The sequence below is a fragment of the Leptonychotes weddellii genome, chromosome X (genome assembly GCF_054177405.1).
Source record: "Leptonychotes weddellii isolate Sample4059 chromosome X, ASM5417740v2, whole genome shotgun sequence".
In the NCBI taxonomy this organism is placed as follows: domain Eukaryota; kingdom Metazoa; phylum Chordata; class Mammalia; order Carnivora; family Phocidae; genus Leptonychotes; species Leptonychotes weddellii.
In genome coordinates, this window is record NC_138385.1 from 1,953,756 (window position 1) to 1,973,572 (window position 19,817).

The 19,817-nt window shown below is 51.2% G+C and overlaps 1 protein-coding gene across 6 annotated transcripts in view; it reads right to left on the reverse strand.

Moving 5' to 3' along the window:
- The window catches only part of ZNF185 (zinc finger protein 185 with LIM domain), a 61,254-nt gene extending 42,434 nt beyond the window's left edge, over positions 1-18,820 (reverse strand). For 2 of the 6 annotated variants that reach the window (XM_081808097.1, XM_081808098.1), the window contains exon 1: positions 6,386-6,640. The gene's annotated coding sequence lies outside the window, so the exon portion shown is untranslated. Of the gene's footprint in view, positions 1-6,385; positions 6,641-18,793 lie in introns of those variants that run through there. The other 4 variants (XM_081808094.1, XM_081808095.1, XM_081808096.1 and 1 more) reach the window with 4 other exon arrangements.
- Between the last annotated feature and the right edge of the window lie 997 nt (positions 18,821-19,817).

Genomic DNA, 19,817 nt, shown 5'->3' on the forward strand with positions numbered 1-19,817 from the left:
GCCATGGGGCAGGCTCTCCCAGGAGGCTGCAGTGGGAAGTCCAAGGATGAGCCGGCATGCACTCCACATGCCAGGCCGAAAAAGGCCTGGACAAAGAGACGAATGGAGTGAGACCACAGGCAGGATACAGCATGGAGTGTGAAGGAGCTGGGGACACCAAAAGTCAGGGAGTGTGACCCCCACCCCCTGCTTGGGTGCCTGAAGGTACTTGGCCTAATGTCTAAGTTTAGACCAGGCCAACACTCAGGCAGCCAAGGGCTGGAATGATCAAATGTTTTATGAAGCAGCCACCTGTGGCCAGGTCTCATGAATGAGGACATCCTGATACCCAGTCTCAGTGGCCAGACGACAGTACGCAGACAGGTTGCTTTCCTCCAGGAGGGGTGGAGCAGGCACTGAGCTGTTGCTCCAAAGATACCCAGGATCCAGAGGGTCTCAGCAGCAATTCAGGACTAGGGGGCCCTTCAGAGGCCTGCCAGAGTGATGGCTGAGTGGCTGGGTCATGTCAGAGCTCCCCCAGCCCCCAGTCTGCTGCTCAGCATGCAGCTCCCAGGAGCCCCAGAAGAGCAGGGTACCTTGACCTGCATATGATGCTGCAGTCGCAGGGACTCCTGCATGGAAGCTAATAGGGCAGGAGGAAGGAGGCGCACCACGTTGAAGAAAGAGCTGGAGGAGACTTGGATTACAGAGGGAAAAATGTAATATGGAAAAAGAATGCATGTGTGTGTGTTGGGGGGGAGTATTTGTAAATGTGCTTTACAGGTAAATGACTTCTACATGAAAGTCTGGAATTTCACCTCCCCCCCAGCCCACCCCCAACATCCCAGAATCTAGACTTCTCGGCGTCAGTGCTGGAAGGCCCTGGGAGGCAGCTGTCTGAGGGTCTGAGGCAGGCCAGCTCTTTCCAGAGGCAGTGAAGAATTCAAGCCCCAAGGGGGCAAAGAGAGCCATGGCCGCCTGTTCCTCCTGAGGGGCTGGGATTTCTCCTGGCTCTCCTGTGCCCATTTTCTAGTTCTCTATAGGCTGGATACAAGTGACTGCTTGGGGTGACTGAGCCATTTCAGAGATGGCTTAGCCTCAAGGGCCAGCAAGGGCTTCTGGGCAGGGTCCTCTGAGATGCTCTGTAGAGACCAGGAGCCTGGGCAGGGCTAAAATGATGGGGATGGCAGAGCCCAGGAGGCCTCACTCCAAACAGAACCCCTTTCCAGAACCACCTATATGAATTATTCCCATTGATCCCAGGGCCTCCACCTCCCCTGCTGTAGCATGAGAAGGAGCCCAGCGGGACAGTGGGAGTTCTCCTTCAGGGCCTGGGCTGGCTCAGTCCTCCACTCCCTGTACCCTTGTAGCCTGGGAACCAAGCTGGTCTTAAGCCTATCGCAGTGGGGCAGAGATGCTTTCCCAATCTGCACCCAGACAGCCAAAGGGACTCAGGGTCATGGAGCCCACCCCCAGCTCAACCAACTCCCTCTTCAGGAATACCCCTGTACCTTCACTGCTGCCCCCTAGTCAGCCTGGCAGGGAAATCCCCCCCACTTGCTCCTGACTAACATTGGCCAAAGAATTCCTTTTGTCCTCGTTACAGGTGATCATGAGTAAAGCTCAAGAGAAAAAGAGGTACCCAGCCCCCTCTCCCACCCAACAAAACCTCCCACCCCAGCAGAGCTCCAACAGGCCTCCTCCCAGCTGTTTTCTCCCCTTCCTGTGTGCCCCAGACCCAGAGTCTCCTGCACTCCACCCCTACCTATTATCACTGTCCCCATTTTTATTTATTTATTTATTTATTTACTTATTTATTTATTTGACAGAGAGAGACACAGAGAGAGAGGGAACACAAGCAGGGGGAGTGGGAGAGGGAGAAGCAGGCTTCCCACGGAGCGGGAAGCCCGATGTGGGGCTCGGTCCCAGGACCCTGGGATCATGACCTGAGCCGAAGGCAGACGCTTAACGACTGAGCCACCCAGGTGCCCCTCACTGTCCCCATTTTTTGATAAGAATATGGAGACTCAGAGAGGAGAAAGCATTTGCCCAAGGCCACATTTTCATTTATTCAACAACCATTTATGGAAAGTTGGCAGCCAGCCTGGGTGCTGGGCAGACAGACTGACCGACAGACAGGAACCTAGAGCAGCCCTTCTAGGGCACTGCCAAACTGCTGCATTTCCCAAGGAAGTGCCCTTGGCTCAGGCCTTCCCAAAAGAATGAAAGAATGAGTAGGAACTCACCAGGCAGAAGTGGTGAGGCAAATCCTGGGTCTTTGTTTTGTTTTTTTAGTCTAAACCAGGCACTGCCTGATGTAAGCATTTTCACCCATTCCTGTGATTGGAACCCCTTGTCACATCAAGCTCTCTGGAAAACTGACCTAGTCATCAAAAAGCGGTGTGCTGAGCCAATGATCACTGGCACCAGACTAAAGGGTCCAAGGCCAGGACCATCAGCGACAACCTGTGGGAGCATGGGGCCTGCCCACCACTGGCCCCAGAGGCCAGGTCTCCTCTCTGACCCAGGGCATGGCCACGGGGCTCCACAGCCACCTCGATCATCACCACCAATGGCTCTGCTTCTTGGCTCTCTCTTGAAGTGGGAAGTGAGCATGTTTCCAATGGGAAAAACCTAGACGGTGTTTCTGAAAGTGGCCTCTCGGTCCCTCTAGAATCCAAAACTCCTGGGACATGTGCTTAAGCTGTAGGTTCCTGTCTCCCCACATTAGAGTCTGACAATGGGCCTCTTAACTTTTCACTTTCCAGGCCCTTCTCCACCCAGACCTGTCCCTCCTGCTTTCCTACCCCCACCCTTCTCAGTTCTCAGTCACAGCTGTCCCCCGTGCCCAACACAGGCAAGCAATCAGAAAACACTCACCAAATGCATACATGCTTGTCTGTGAGACAAGGTAACCTGGCTCCATTCCTAATCCTCAAATGAGTCTTGAGTGAGTGCCCCTCTGTGCCTCAGTTTCCCTTTTGGAAAAAAGAACTGACGCCAGCCCTGCCCACTTCCTGATCCCTCCATGGCCACTCCTCAACGAATGTTACTGTCACACAAGTGCTCCTAAAGAAAACCATCAGGAAAGCTCACAACAGGGAATCCAGATGAGGCTTTGAGGGAGTTCTTGGTATCATTCTCACAACTTTTCTGTGAGTTTTAAATCAATCCAAGATAAACAGTTAAAAATGAAAACAGCAAACATTAAAAAAGAAAGCAAATCAGATTTTAGTACGCATCCAGAAATGATCTAAGAATTAAGTGTTCTGTGGCAAATAATTTAACTGTGGGTAGACACCATCCACATCATTGGAACAGACTAGCAGTGATTTTTAAACCATTTGTCTTTAGGTGGGGAGCCCACATTCCTCCCAGCCTGGCCCCAACCTCACCCTGGCCACCATGGCCCCTGGGGGACACTGTGGTCCCGGCTCAATCTGTGCTCCCAGCTTCAGCCTCCCTTCTGTAGAGGTGACAAAACTGAGGCCTCCAGAAGTTGTGTGATATGCTCAGGTTTGCACAACTGGATGGTGGCTGAGCTGGGGTTTGAACCCAATCTGACCTCTGAGCTGCTCTCTTACCACTAGGCTGTAGAGGCACCTCCCTGTTCCATCACACACTCGACTACCATTCATCTCCCTGCTCCACTTCATGAGTCTCCTGCCAGCTCGCTGACTCTCAGAAGCAACGGTTCTGTCCCTCCTGCTTTCCTACCCCCACGCTTCTCAGGTCTCAGTCACTGCTGTCCCCAGTGCCCAACACAGGCAAGTAATCAGAAGACGCTCCCCGAATCAGCCAACTTCCCCCGAACATCACTCTCGGAAACGTGGGTCCCCCGCGTGCACTGCCCTTGTCCTGCCGTCAGCCAGCTCTCTGCAGGCACAGTGGACATGAATGCAGAGTCCCTGATGACTCCCAACCACAGGACCCCAAAGGCCTGGGGCACCATGTGGGTTGCTGTTCAGAGCTCTGAAGCCATGGAGAACAGCTCTCCTCTTCTCCAGCCATGGTTCTATCCCATCGCAGGAGGGCCTGGCAGTGGGGGCAGCCTCAGGGCTCAGCAAGCAGAAAGCAAGCTGGCACCTTATGGGCTGTGGCTTGAAGCAAGATCCGGACCAAAGGGATCAGTCACCCGTGGAAGCTGAGTGGGGAAGGAAGAAGGCAGGCTTCCAGCTTCCAGAGTACACTGAGCCAGATTTGGGACTTTTCTTGGCATGAGATGGAGGACAGTTCGGGGACCAGGCGCTGATGCCTCTCTGCCCTGCTAGGTCTCAGGAGGCTACAGGGGCACTAGGCAGAAACACAAGGGGCACCAGGCATGCTACGGGAGGCTGAGGTGAAACACTGGCCACCGCTGGGGTCACTGCCCTCAGGTGGGGGACTGTCTGAAATCTGGACTCTGATTGAGGAGGAAGTGAGGTGGATACTTTTGATGCTGGTGGCAGCTCCCTACTGAGTGGCTGTCCATCTTCCCAGCCAGATTGTCACTCCTTGGGGCAAGGCCTGCATCTGATTTCTCTCCAGGCCCCCACTGCCCAGCTCTGGGTAGAACATAGAGGGGCTTAGGAAGAACTGGTTTTGGTTTTTCAGGAACAAGAGGGAGGCTAGACTCATGCAGCCTCAAAGGACAGGGAGACCTTGACCGGACAGCTGCTGAGCTCCTCCCCTTGCTTCCAAGCCCTCCTCCTCCAAGAAGCCTTCCCTGATCCTCCAAGTCAGAGCTGCTTCCCTGTTCCAGGCTCCCACAGCCCCTTGTGTTTATGCCACTCAGAGCTGCAGCACCCAATATGGTCATGGGCCACCTCTGTTGCTGACTTGTGAATGTCCAAAGGGTGGAAATGAACAGATCTGGAGCACCTGCTGTGTGCTGCTCTGGGTACCTTCCATCAGCTTTCCACAGCTGGGTATAGAGCCTCCAGGCAGGCCAGAGCATCTGAAGTCCAGGCCAGGAAGGCACAAGGGCTGGGGCTCATAATTGGTGGAAGGAGGGGGTAGGGCAAGTGAGGTGGATCTGCTCCTTCCCATCCTGGGATGGCCCAGGGGTAATGAGACAAACAGCACAGGCTGGCCCCTGGGCTGTGCATCTAGTCCTGGCCAGATGCTCTAAGTGGCAAGCAGGGCCTCTGAGCTGGCCCCTGGGCTGTGCATCTAGTCCTGGCCAGATGCTCTAAGTGGCAAGCAGGGCCTCTGAGCTGGCCCCTGGGCTGCCTCTGATTTTTCAGATGGGGCAGCGGAGGCTTTGGGAAGGTAGGACCGTCCCCTTCTTCCCCTTCCCAGCATGATGTGAGCTGGTGAGGAGGCAGCAGGAACCCAGAGCCCTTCCCCGCTGCCCAGGCTAATCAATCAGCCCATGGGGCCCTGCTTCCTGTCCCCAGCCAGGTACCATGACCAGAAATCTAAAGGGCCATGAGACCAAAGCAAGAGTGGGTCCAGGTGAGGGAAGTCTCAACCACCGCTGAATGGGGTGTGAGGGGGCTCTCTCTCAGGGTTCACAGAGTGTGATCCTGAGATGCACAGCCTTCCACAATGCCAAAGCTAGGTGCAAACAGCTCAGTGAGAACACTATTCCTACCATACCTCAGATGTTCCAGAGCCCAGTCCCACTCACACTGAACACATCTGAGCCCCCAGCAGCCCTGGGTGGGAGGAGGCCTGATGTGTTACCTCCTTGGACTGATGAGCTGCCCAGATGCCCCCAGCTCAGAAGGGGCAGAGCAGTCAGAGATGCTGAGCATTCAGTCTTCCTGAGGCCAGGTATCACTCTGCCTTTCCAAAGAGGACAAGGCTCTTGGCTCCCCTGCCCCCATCCAAACAATTCAGCCACAGAGCCAGTTTGCTGCAGATCCTGTTGATAACACCCAGTGACACTTGATTCGGCGCCTTCTGTCTGGGGCAGCTACCTTTCTGGTAGCCCTCCAGGAGGTTGCCCTGTGCCCAGCATATCCTCATCACAAACAACCCTCAAGCCCCCTGCTCTGGGCTTCAGGGTGAGCCAGCCTCTGGATCTCAGTGTTCTTACCTATAAAATGGACACAGTGAACTAGCTGATCTGAAATGTCCTGATTCTTTTGCCTGCAATCAACTCTCAGAGCACCCTGGCTCCAGGCCATTCACTAACAATCAAACCTTCTCTTCCAGAAGGGGTGAGGAGGCCAGACTTCTTTGGCTCTCTAGGTTAGTATCTTTGCTTACAGTGAAAACCAGAAAACCAAGTGCACTGCCTCCTGATGGGAGCCCAGGAGAAATGCGTGGAGCGGGTGAGGATTATGGAAGGGGAAACTGAGGCCCCGAATTGTCCCTGCCGCCTGGCTGGGCATGGGCCAGGCGCCCCCCCCCCCCCCCCCCCCCCCCCCCACCGCTGCCTCTCCACCGGGCCACACCAACGGCGACTCGACAGCCCTACCTGGCAGGTGCCCGGCTCGCGGGGCGGGCAGAGGATGGGACGGGCACGGGGCGCGGGCTCCCTCAGGTGGACAGCGCCCAGCCGGGCCGAGCCGGGCCGGGGCGGCGGGTGCGGGGCGGCGGGCGCCGAGTGCAGCGGACAGCGCGCAGGGCAGCGAGAAGGCGCGGACTGGGCTCCACCCGCAGGAGAACAAACAGGTTTTCACCGGCGCCCAGTGCCTCGCCCCTCGCCCCTCCCCTCGGCCGGCCCCCTTCCTCTGCCCTCTCTTGGGGTAGGTAGATGCGCCTGGCACATTCCGCACATTCTCCCGCCAGTGTCCTCGGCCCGCCCGCCCCTTCCCAGCCCCGCCCGGCGGGGCTGCTGGAGAAATCAAGGCCGGGGCTCCCCACGCCGAGCCCAGAGCAAGCTCCAGAAGGCTCTGCCCCGGTGGAAAACTTCCAGGCAAATTCCTTCGGGCTTGCGGCCCTAGGCCCGGAGGTCTCCGCCGCATGAAGGGCTCCGGCTGCCTATTGCGCCCCTGCCCGCACCCGACGCGATCTGGCCCCCGCTCAGGGCCAATGACTTCCACAGATGCTGCGGGTTCATTCTGTTGAGAACTACTGTTCCTAGATCCATTTTACAGATGAAAATCCCAGACAGGGGCGGGGAGGGGGGCCGAGGGGCCAGAGGCTGAGATCATACAGGAAGTCCCAGAGGCTGGGAAGGAGGAGAAGAAAGTGAGGGAGCCCGGCTCACCGGGGCACGAGGCAAGGTCTCAGCAAGCCGGGCCGCCTCACAGGTGACACATCCAGACCCCTAGGGCAGTGCAGTTTGATCAGTGTCATTCATGCATGCTTTTTGAGTACTTGTGTCATTGAATCATGCTTACTGAGTACCTGCTATGTGCAAGGCCCAGGGCTAGGGGCTAGGAAGGAGGGAGCATCAAAAGAAGCCCCAGCCCTACCTGTGGGTCCAGGGAATGCCTCCGATACAAGAGACAGTTAAATCAGTCCAACAGAGGTATAGGGTTGGCCAAAAGTTGGCCTATCAGGATGACAGGCTCAAGTTTATATCCCAAATGGCCCGCCAATCTATAGACTTCTGTGCATGCCCACTGCCACCACCCTAGTCCAAGCCTGGGCTATGGGGCCAGCCTCCTTGCTGGTTTCCCTGCCTCTGGCCTTGCCTTTTTTTCCATCCAGTCTCCACACAGAAGTCAGTTTAGTAGTTTACATGCTTGCAACTCTTTTGATGGCTTCCCATTGCTCTCAGGATAAAAGCCAAACTTTAAGAGAGCCCAAGGATAGGTGGCACCAACCTCTCTCTGCAGATCCAGCCACACTCCCTTCCTTCTGCCTTTCGAATATATCACAAGTCCTATCTCCTTGTGGCATTTGCTCCTGGCACTCAGACTCCCTAGAATGTTCTTTGTCCCCTTGCCTTAGTCATTCTCCAAACCTTCACTCAAGTGGCTGTAGATCCTTTTCTGACTGCATGGGCCACCCAGGCAAGTAGATTGCTTCCTTCCCCATTTCCTCTGCTGACATTGATCTAGCATAGTGGACATCACCCTCTATTGTTCTAGATGGTGAGCTCCAGGAGGACAGTGCCCCATCTGAGTCATCACTGGGGCATAGAGACAAGCACAAGGGGTCAGAGAGGAATTGCAGAAGGAGGGGATTGAAAGGTGATTGAAACTCTGGAATCTATCTTTATGTTCTCTTCCTGGGCTTTGTCAGGCGGGAAGGAGGTGACCCTGTGTCTGTGTGACTATGTGTGTGAGGGTGGGAATGGGGGAATTGTATATAAAGTCACTTCGGTTCATCTGTCTCTTGCCAGTCAGCATTTTTCTGCTTCCAGTCTGGTGACCAGCATCTAACGCCTTCTCATCCCCCACCTTGGGCTGCTGGTGGCCATGGATTTGGCTTGGTGTCTGAACTCCTAAATATACCCACTATATGACCTAGGGTGTGTCACATCCCCTTTCTGGGCCCCCTTCCCTTTCAAAAACCCCTAGCCTAAAGATGTAGAATGTGGAGGGCACGGTGATGGGTTAGATGTAAGGGTGAGGAAGAGGGTGGCCCTTGCCTCCCAAGGCCACCAGTGGGAAAGGGCAATCTTGGTCCAGAGCCTTAAGTGTGGGTGGGCCAGCTAGAGAGCACAAGCAAGAGTGGGGTCCAAGGACACCAATGGCCACTCCGTGAGTGCTGTCCTGGATTGGGCTGCCCTGGCGCCTTGAGCTCTTCCCATGTCCCAGGTGATTCAGCCCTTGCCCAGGCCAGATATGCCACAACAGCGCCAGCCTAAGAGACCAGCCTTTCCTCAACTCCTCCCTCCCTCCCAGACTGCCAGGCCCTGCAGCTGATCTCACCTACAAACGAGTTTGACTCGAATGGCAACTGCCTTGCCCTACCTTGCCCCGCCTTGCCCCCCTGTTCACTGCCCCAACAGAACCCCCACTCCTGCCAGGGCCACCCCCAGCCACCTCAGCCAGGCTTCAAGGCCCCTGCCAACTTCATCAGCCTCTTCTTTGACCCTTTGTCCTCAGACACCTGGGCCCAGACACAGCAAGTGCTTTCATACCACTGAGCCCCTGCACAAGATGTCCCCTTGGTAGTGACCTTCTACCCACTCTCAGCCACAACACTGGCTTCTTCATGAACTTCACCTTAGCCTACAACTTGAGGGCCAAGACCCTGTGACTGTTGGCTGCCTCCAGACTGGGCTTTACCTCTGCCTGGCCTGAGTTTGGCCCTGTCCCTTTCTATTCTCAGCTCAAGCCTTTAACTAGGGTGGGCTTGAGAGTGGGGCCAGGCTGGGCTGTTTGGGGAGGCAAAAGGCCTGGAAGGTAGAGGCAGGAGAGGGTAGGTGAGAACCCCTCCGAAGCGGAGGGAGGCCACAGCCAATGAGCAGGCAAGAAGACAGATTATCTAGGAGACCAGGTTGAAGTAAGCAGACGAGTAGGGGGATAAGTGGCTCTTTGGAAAGAACGGGCCAGCGGTGCTCCTAAGCTCTAGGGAGGCTCCAGGGCCGGGAACAAAACTCGGGCAAACCACTGTAGCCAAAGAGTTCCCAGGCTTGGGAGGGGGATAATGGGTGGGGTTCTGAAAGCTGTCAGGCCCCAAAGCCAACCCTCAAGCAGGGTGTCCTCATATTGGAGGGACCTGGAGACGAAGCACTGACCCAAACTCTGCCATTGTATAAATAGGGAAATAGGCCCAGGCAGGGATGGCATCTAGCTGGGGCCATACAGCCAGTCTGAGACAGAGCTAGGACTAAAGCCAGGTCTTCAGTTACTCTGGATGGAGCCCCTGTCCAGCTAGGGTGCTCAGGTTCACGTGTGGGGAGGGCTGGGCTCCTGTTTGCGCCCTAATCCTCTTCTTCCCTCCCTCCTTCCAGTGCTCACCCTGCTGCCTCCTCTCCCTAAGCTCTTCAACCAGTTTCCACTTGCTGGGTGACTCTGCCAGCTCCAAGCAGGATGGGTCGCCTGGGGGCAGGGGTCCCCAGGCATGGCTGCACCCACAGCAGCCCCTACGGAGCTCTGAGCCTGTAAGGCCAGACCTCTGAATCTGTAACCAGCTCTCCAGGTTACTGGGAGCTGATCCAATCTGTCTGTGAGACCCTGCCTGCCCAGTCTTGCCCTTGGGGGAGGGGCCCGCCCTGCCCTCGGCCTGTATTCCCAGCTAAGGGGCTGGTCCCCTTCCCTGGCACAAATGCATACTCTCACTCACCAAGTGTCCCCTTTGGGCCTCCTGTTCCCCACCACACTGCCACACCCTCCACCCACTCAGAGACCAGTCAGACCCAGTCCCGTCTTGGAGCAGCTCCCAGTCTGGTGGGAAAGGCAGACCAGTTCAGTTCCAAGGGGCAGAATCCATGCCTTGGGATTTCTTGCTCTGTGGACAGTAGCCCCACCGGGAGCAGGGAGGTCAGGTCATGCAGGTCAGGTCAAGTTGACATCTCCCACCCCTACAGGCTGGACTCTCCACTGCCTTTTGAATCTACTATTTTGAATAAGTCCAGGAAACACTCTGCCATCAGTTTTGGCCTATGTGACCTGATGCCCCAGAACTCAGATTGCTTCTCATCTCTGGCTCTGAAGCAGCCCCAGGCCAGGCCTCCAGAGCACGAGTGCACAAGCTGAGCCAAGGCCTTGCTGGCAGATAATCCCTGAATGCCCTGAAGAATGGCTTTTTGCTGCTTTAAGAATCATCCACAGATCGGAAAAAGAATGTTCTAATTGGAAAACCTCCCCGCCATGGTTTTCCGGAGTTTTAGTACAGTTGGCCGGCAAGGAGGCTCCTGGGATGAGGAGGAAGGGAAGTCATGAGGAGGAGACAGTGGGCTCCCTGCCCAGTCCCCCCTCACCCCCAAGCTCAGCTACTCTGGGCGAGGGGCCATGCTGAGGGTCCCAGTGACCGGGGAATCTGGAAGCTGTCTGGCCCTGCTGGGAGCCCCTCCCCCAAGCCAGTCCCAAGCCCTGCCCCCTAGAAGCCACGCTGATGCCCCAGAAGCAGTCCAGGTTCCCAGGACCCACTTGAAAGACCGATTTCCACTGCATTGTGAGCACTGGCCCAGAAGAAAAAAGGTGTGGAAGCTACCACCTGCTCAAAAAACGGGAAGGCCAGAGTTGGTGTTGGGGTGTGTGGAGTGCCTCTGACTTGACTGGTGCCCAGGGCTGGGAGACCTGGCAGAGGGGGATGCAGGCTGCAAGGGAAAACTGGCCTCTGAACAGCTAGATCTGTCTGGCAAGGATGGGAGCTCTCACTCAGGGACCCCGCTAAGCCTGGCCTGGCTAAACAACTGGCCAGCAGAGCTGAGGCCACAGCAACCTGAGGGTCTGTCCAGCTCCAAGAGTTTCTGATTTGTTCCTTTTGGTTAAGCATTGCCCTTGCACTTGGGAAATGCCCACCTGGGAAGGGGAAATGCAGTGGATCCTTGAAACTCTTTTACACAGGAGAGCCAGGTTACTGTGACTCACCTCTTTCAGGATGCATGCTTCTCTATTAGTCTTTTCTGGAAACCTCCCTGGACGCTTAGCTGACTTGATCTCCGCAAGGGGAACAGCCTTTGAGAGACTGGAGGGAAAAGTTCAGAGGCTGCCTGAGCAGGGTCAAGGTGCTGCTGGCCAAAGCCCTCTTTGGTGGCAACTCACATCTTCTCAGCATAGGGGAAGGGTCTGGCTCTCATTACAAGGGATCAGAAAAGCCAGGATGTGGAGCATACCCGTCCCCTGTCCATTCTACTTGGCCCCAGTAACCTGTACCTGTACCTTGACCAAATGGCTCTAGGCTCCCTGGCATCGTGTCCTGCGCCCCTTCCCTTCCCTTCTTCCCTTCCCTTCCCTTCCCTTCCTTCCCAACCTGCCCAAACGTGACTTTGAGGACTGCAACTCCCTAAGCAGCACATTTCTCTAGAGCTTCACTGGCCATTAGAGTAGCCACTGGCTGCATGTGGCTATTTAAATTTAATTGATCACAATGAAATAAAATTGAAAATTCAGTTCCTCAGTCACAATAGCCACACTTCAAGTGTTCAATAGCCACATGTGGCTAGCAGCTCCTGCACAGATAGAACTTTCTGTATTGGATGGTGCCACTCTAGGTGCTCCGCTTCTCCTTAGAAGGAAGCTCTCCCCTACCTCCTTGACTGAAACAAGTCTTCCTGCAGCCCCACCCTGTGGAGGTTCTTTCTTCTCCCACACCCCATCTACCTCTAGATAGACTAGTCTGCCCTTGGATGAAAAGTTCTCCTTCACAGGTCAGGCCAACTGGTTTACACACCATTCAACCTTCAGGCAAGTCTTTGCACCTGGCTCATCCTGCTTTTCCACCCAGATCACTTGGATGTGAGTAATAAGTGTGTGACTTCAGCATCCGTGCCTGTGGACCATTCGTCAGCACCTTTCAGGCCTCCCAGTTCTTTGACCTTGACATCTCTGAAGACCCTGTCAATTCCACTGCAGCCACCTCTTCCAACGGGCACAGCCTGCATCCTGTCACCTCTGGAATCTTCCACTTTCTGACCCCTACCTCTTCTCTTTCCAACAGGCTTGTTCATCGACTTTCGAGGAAAGATAGCAACAACTATCTTTCCAGATCACAGGGACCTCCCACCCGTTTGCTCCTCTACCTTATCCCCATTCATTAGCCCTTTCCTCTGTTCACTTCTCTCCCTATACAGCTTAGAGACAATGGCCCATCACTCTGACAACTCTCTTGTCAACACCTGAATATCCTTTATTGCACTGTCCCTCTGACCTCCACTTGACATGGCATCAAATCTGGACAAATGTAGACATCTGCTTTCTTCATACCTTCCCCAAGACAATGATGGTGCTGGCACAGAATAGTATCAACACAAATTTCTGGATCTTACCCTTTCTCACATTCACAAGGACTCCCCTCTTTGTAATTATTCCCTTTCTCTTTTGCATCATTTGGAGCATTCCCATCAACATTAAAAAATAAAAGAAGAATCTCACTTAACCCACTCCCATCTCCAGTTCATGTCCCTTTTCTCTGCTCCTCTACTGAGGAAATCTCTGTGAAAGAGATGTCTAGACTCATAGTCTCTACTTCTCCCACTGTCTCATAAACCCATTTCCATTAGGATTTCAACCCTAACACTCTCCTAAAATGTCAAGGTTACAAATGAACTCCATGTTGCCAAACCCAGTGCTCACATCTCTGCCCTTGCTTTATTAACCTTTTAACCATAGTTGATCACACCTTCATTCTGGAAAAACATGCTGCTCTTGGCCTCCCTGACACTCCACTTATCTGGAGGTATTGAAGGTTAGGAGCACAGCTTCTGGAACTGGACTGTCTGGGTGCAAATCCTAGCTGTGCCAATTAATAGCAGTGTGACCTTGGGCCAATTACTTGCCCTCTCTGGTTTCCATTTCTAACCTGTACAATAGAGGTGAGAATAGCAGCATCTGCCTCCTGGGGTTGTAAAGGTTGCATGGGAAGTACTAAAAATAGAGCTTCTATTCTTGGTATATATACATGGAAACATGTCAATGAAATCACCACATGGCTGTGGATGGGGTTTAGGACATGCTACCCTAAAACATGGCACCTTGGTATATTAAATATTAAGATGGAGTTTGAGAGAACAGCATAAGCAGGAAGCTTTCTGACCTTCCCCCTCTTCCCCTCCCCACGCTTACCCCCGAAGCAGATCGTAAGACCCTCATGTGAGAGATGCCCTCCCTATATACCCTGAGGAAAACAACATCCAAGGGGAAGGTGGACCCCAAGAAGTATCTGAACAAACAGGCCTTGCTAAGTTTCCCCGCAGTTTACTGCACTTAGCTCCAACTCTTTATCCTATCATATCTTTTCACAACTTTCCACTCTTCACCAAACCTGGCATGGAAACACTCAGGTTTAACCATTTCTTCAGGTCTTCTCTTCCTTAGGAAGGCTCCCATGTCACATAAAACTTTAAATAAGTGTGTATGTTTCTCTCTTGTTATTCTGTCTGTGTCAGTCTAATTTCTAGACCCCAAAAAGACCCTAAAAGGGTCAAGGAAATCTTTTTCCTCCCTTTCAATGTCTGAAGGTCAACTCAAACTAAACATGTTCAAAGATTTATTTATTTATTTATTTATTTATTTATTTATTTGAGAGAGAGAAAGAGAGCACAAGCAGGAGGAGTGGCAGGCAGAGGCAGGCTTTCCACGTAGTGGGGAGCCCAATGTGGGGCTGGATCCCAGGACCCTGGGATCATGACCTGAGCTGAAAGCAGACGCTTCACCGACTGAGCCACCCAGGCTCCCACAAACTAAACATGTTCAAACAAAGGTCCATGCCCTCCAAATCTCTCGTCTCTAAGTCTTCCTCATCTTCATCAGTGGCATCTTCCAGATGTGCCAGTCAAAGGATTAGGTGGCTAACTTGATTTTTCTTCCTTCCCTCATCTCTACATCCAACCAGTCAGTAGGTTCTGATTGCAGCTCTACTTTGAAAATATACCCACAGGGCGCCTGGGTAGCTCAGTCGTTAAGCGTCTGCCTTCGGCTCAGGTCATGATCCCAGGGTCCTGGGATCGAGCCCCACATCAGGCTCCCCGCTCTGGGGAGAGCCTCCTTCTTCCTCTCCCACTCCCCCTGCTTGTGTTCCCTCTCTCACTGTCTCTCTCTGTCAAATAAATAAATAAAATCCTAAAAAAAAAATGAAAATATACCCAAACCCTGAGCATGTCTGCCCATTTCTACTGCCACCACCATGCTAGTCCAAGCCAGTGTCCTCACTCACCTCCTCCATGTCTCCCAGCTTCCACCCTTGCTCTACTCACAAGTCATCCAGAACCATGTCCCTGTATGCTGTCAGTCTGAGTGATAAGGTAACTCCATTCACCCAGCTGTCCAAGCTGGAAACTGGGGTGCCATTTGAGAATCCTCTTTCCTTCTGTCACTCCAAGACCCAGTTAAGTGTCTCTTCCTGGGCTGCCCTTCTGCCCCAGCACTCACTATTCTGTAAAGTCACTGTCTCCTGTCTCTCTCCTTCCTTCCTCCTGGATGTGGTAGGAAACACATCTCATGCTTGCCCACTCACCCAAGCACCTGGTATAGTGCCCAAGTGGGCACATAAGAAATATTTGCCAAATGAAGGAAGGGATAAAGGTTAATTTCAAATGCAATGTATGATCAGAGTGGCATTTCATATCAGTGGATTAAAAGTATATCATTCAATAGATGATGTTGGGATAACTGGCCGTGTGGAAAAACAAGCCGGATTTCCTACCTCGCACTCCACACTGAAATAAACTCCAGATGGTTCAGAAATGTAATGTAAAAAAATTGAAACCATAAAAGTACTAGAAGGAATCCTGGGGTGTGGACGGCCTTTCTAAGTATGTCATGAAAACCAGAAATCACAAAAGAAAAGAGAGAGAAATTGAAAACTTCTGTATGGCAAAACCCACTAGAACTGTCATTAGACAAATGACAAATGAGGAAGACTCATTTGCTATTTGCACCACATATGACAGGGAAAGGCTTAATCTTCCTAAAATAAAAAAGGGCTCCTTTCAAAGCAAGCAATAGGAAAACAGGGGGCAAAGAAGGGAGCAAACAATTCACAAAAGAAGTTCATTAACATATGAAGGATATGCAAATGTAGTCAGAAATTCCAATCCCTCCCTCAGATATGGAAAAGTGAAAACAGGGTATAGGAAAATGGTCCCTCTCAGGCCCCAGGGGCCCTAGGGGTGAGAGTATTCATTGTTGCAACCTTTTTGGAATGGCCATCTAGAAATATATAACAAAATGAACAATGAAGACTCCCTTTGACCCAGCAATACTAACATTCAAAAATTCCTTTTATTATCTGATATATATAATGGTGTATATGTATATATGTACATATGTACAATACTGCTCTGAACATATGTACATATGTGTACATATGTATATATGTAAATTATATAAAATGTGTTGCTGATAAACATCTATCCGCTAGCCAGCATCATATCTATGCCTTCTGTCCTCAGTCCTGGTACTCAGGATGACCTGTGCTGGCTTGGGATGAAAGGCCAACTTCTCTGCTTGTGCTCTTAATCCCATCTCCTGCCACCTACTCAGGAACATCCCGCTAACATTTCACCCTTTCTCTAGGGTCATCAATTATTTCCTCTTGGCTGGATCATTCTGATCAGCATGCGAATATGCTATAATTTTTCCCACCACAAAAAAGTTTTTTCTTGATCAAACCTTTCTCTTCAGCTACTCTCCATTTATTGCCCTTCTCCCCTTCTTCCCACACTCCCTGTGTCTGATTCCCTTCTAGCTCACTCCCAGCACTAAACACAGATGGCTCTTGCCAAAGCTACCCGTGCTTTCCATGTTGCCAAATTCAACGGTTTTCAGTTCTCGTTTTACCAGACATGTCAGCACCATTTGACACAAGAAACACTCCTTCTGGAAACACTTTCTCTTGGCTTCCAGGACACCTTACTCTCCTGGTTTCCCTTTTACTTCACTGGCTCCTTTTAAGTTTCCTTTGACCTCTTCCCATCACCCCTACCTTGTCAAACTTAACTTTGGAGGGACCCAGAACTCTCATGCCTTTAAACACCATCTGAAGGCTGATAACTCCCATATTTACATCTCCAACTCAAGGCTTTTCCCCTGAATTCCAGGTTCCTATATCACAAGACCTAGGCAGTATCGCCACTTAAATATCTATTAGGCATAGTGGCTCGGGCCGAAAACCTTGGTGTGATCTTTGACTCCTCACTTTCTCTCACTCTTCGCATCCAATCCATTAGGAAATCCTTCAGCCCCACCTTCTCCCTTCTCCCTTCTCAGTATATCCAGAAATCTGGCTACTTCTCATTTCTACCATTTGGTGAGTTTCTAGTTGTTTTGCTGTTAAGAACAATACTGCTCTGAACATTCTTGTACACATCTGATCACACAGGCAAGAAATTCTCTATATGAGCTGTTCTCAAACTTTGGTGGACATCAGAATCCTCTGGAAGGCTTGTTAAAACCCAGAGTGCTCGACCTCACCCCCAGAGTTCCTGATTTGGTTTGGAATCCATCTGCATTTCTAACAAGATCTCAAGTGATGCCGATGCTACTTGTTGGGGAAATTACACTTGGAGATCTATAGCTCTAGGGTATATTATACCCAGGAATGGAAATGCTGGGTCATAGGATACACACATGTTCTACCTGACAAGAGAACACTGATTTTTATTCCTATCAGCAGTGTGTGAGAGTGCCTAGTGTTTCACATCCTTGCCAACACTTGATGTTGTCAGACGTATTAGTATTGCCAAAGTAGTAGACACAAAGTGTTAGCTTTCTGTGGTTTTGCATTGTATTATTGGTATTTATCCTCAGGTGGCTATTGCATGGGATATTGGGGGGGTGGACAAAGTAGAAGTATATTTGTTGTAACATTGTTTCTGATATGAAAAAACCAGTAACAATCTAGATTTCCATCAATGGGTACTTTCAAAATTTACAACAGGATAATATATGACTGATCAAGATGATGATTATAGAGTCTCTAGTTATGGACATGGAAAATGCCTATAATATATTGTTAAACAAGAGGGGGAAAGCAGTTTACATAAGGTACATGACAGCATGTATAGTGTGATTTCATTTCTGTAAAACTGTTCAAAGGAATTGAGAAACACCTTGGAGAATGTTAATACTTGTTATCTTTAGGAGATGAATTTGGGGTTACCTTTACTTTGTTTTCTAAATTTTCTGTAATGTTGATTCTTTTTAAGTGTACGTATCTCCTTTTTCTTTAAAAGAGTGATTTTGAAAAAATACATTCTTAGATTTCTGTTTGTATATGACAGAAAGTATTTGGAGGTTTCACATGAAACTGATCAGAACCAGTGCTTCTTGGCAATGGGTTTGTGTGGGCCGAGTGGGAAGGTACTTTGAGTTTTCTCTTTATTCCATTCTGTACTCTTTGATTTTTATGACAGTGTATTACTTCAATAATAATAAAAAAAAAACACTAATAAAAACAAAAAAGAAAAGAGAGCTATTCTTAACACCCAAGCCAGCCCTGCCAGCCCAGCCCAGCCCAGCCCACCCCACCTAGCTCTTCTGAGGTTCCAAAGACTTCACAAGGAACCTACTTAAGTCGTGCCAGACCTCCTCTGGCCAGGGAGCTTTCAAGCTGTGGAGCCAGGGCCAGTTATTGGGCTGCCCAAGAAAGAGTTCCTCCTGCTTCTGGGTGCTGCCTTGAGCCAAAAGTAATGTGTCACCCCCATAAAGCCTGTGGCTGTGGGCTCCCCCACCCTCTGTGCTGGAAGGAGAGGCCAGCCCCCTAGAGGGCCCAGAGAGAAATCATTAACACAGCCAAGGAGATGACGGACTGTCAGAGGTGGGCAAGCTCCGATAATGAAAACCTGTGTCTCTAACAAAGCAGTTTTAAGTCTGTAAAGATCAGAGCTCGGAAGAAATAAATACTACAAAATCAGAAAGATGTAGAGATGGTGAACATGAACTCATTTACAGCACACTTGGATGGCAGAATCAGAAATCATCCTGAACTGAGAAAGAATTAATTTGACCTAAAACAAACAAAGACTTCACAAAGGGCCTGGATCTACAATGGGACTGTGCACAGTTGTAGTTTCTTGAAAGCCACCAGAAGGGGATGCTTCCTCCTCACGGCAGCCCCTCTGAGCTCTGGGTGACTACCACGTCAACACATGTAGCTCAGTCCCTCCATGGGGTGTATGATGTGGTCATCATGTGGTTTTCCTCTGTCTCCCCCACAGCCCACAAGCTCCAGAAGGCAAAGACCAGCTCCCATTCCTCTCCTGCCTCTTTGTAACAGGCATGGGGCCTAGCATACACTAAGTGCTCAGTAACTGTTGGGACAGTGGAACAGGATCATCTCCAATATAGAAAGAAAACAAAGGGGGGCCTGGGTGGCTCACTTGGTTAAGCGTCCAACTCTCGATCTTAGCTCACGTCTTGATTTCAGAGGTTGTAGGTTCAAGTCCCATGTTGGGCTCCATGTTGGGTGTGGAGCCTACATTAAAAGAAGAAAGAAGAAGAAAGAAAACAAAGATGCCATTTTGCAAACACCCAAGTTCCAAAACTCCAGGTAGACAGTCATAGCTGGATACCTCCCAACATCACTGCCCAATCTGCTCTGCCCCAGTATGCCCACCAAGCGGGTAACACAAGGGCTTGGCTCAAACTGCTTGGTTCTAGACCGAGATAGCCTCCTTTGACAAGTGGGTCCCTCTCCAGGGAGTGGCTTGTTGGAGGTGATGCTCTTGAATATATACTTTCTCCTTAATAAAACAGCCATACAAAACAAAAACTGAAATCCAGTGGTGGGACTTCATGGTGAGCACCCCCACCGCTACCAGCCTTTAGCTGTCCTTCCATGATTACATTTGGCCACTCTTAACATTTGTATGAGGATAATACTTGCTCACAAGTAGGAGCCCAGTAAGGACTTGGTGTGTTTTTAAAACAGGTTCAATTGTGTTTTAAAGTTCTTTTAAAAGTCATACATATTTGCTGTAAAATAACAAAATTGTATAGGATTGTATGAAGTCACCCCAGAAGGTGCTCCCTGAGCTTCATCCCTTAGCCCCTCTCCCCGTGATACAGGACAGAGGGTAATGAATCCAGGGGCAGGTTTCATGTGGCAACACATATGTTCTGAGTGCCTGCTTTGGGCCAGGCCCTGGTCCCAGGTGGCTCTGTCTGGTAGGGGATACAAAAGTGCCCAAGAGGCTTAAAAAGTCATTGAGTCCTGGAAGACTAGGGCAAGGATGTAGTGGGAGCCAGTGGGGAGAGGACAGAGGGATGTTTGGGAAAAATGGAAAGAATAGACTGGAGTGGAGCCTGGATGTGGCAGAGACCATACCCATTTAGAGCCTCAGGCCTCAGGAAGGAGGAGGCAGAGGTAGAAGGTGAAGTCATATCTTCCTAGGGTGGCTGAGA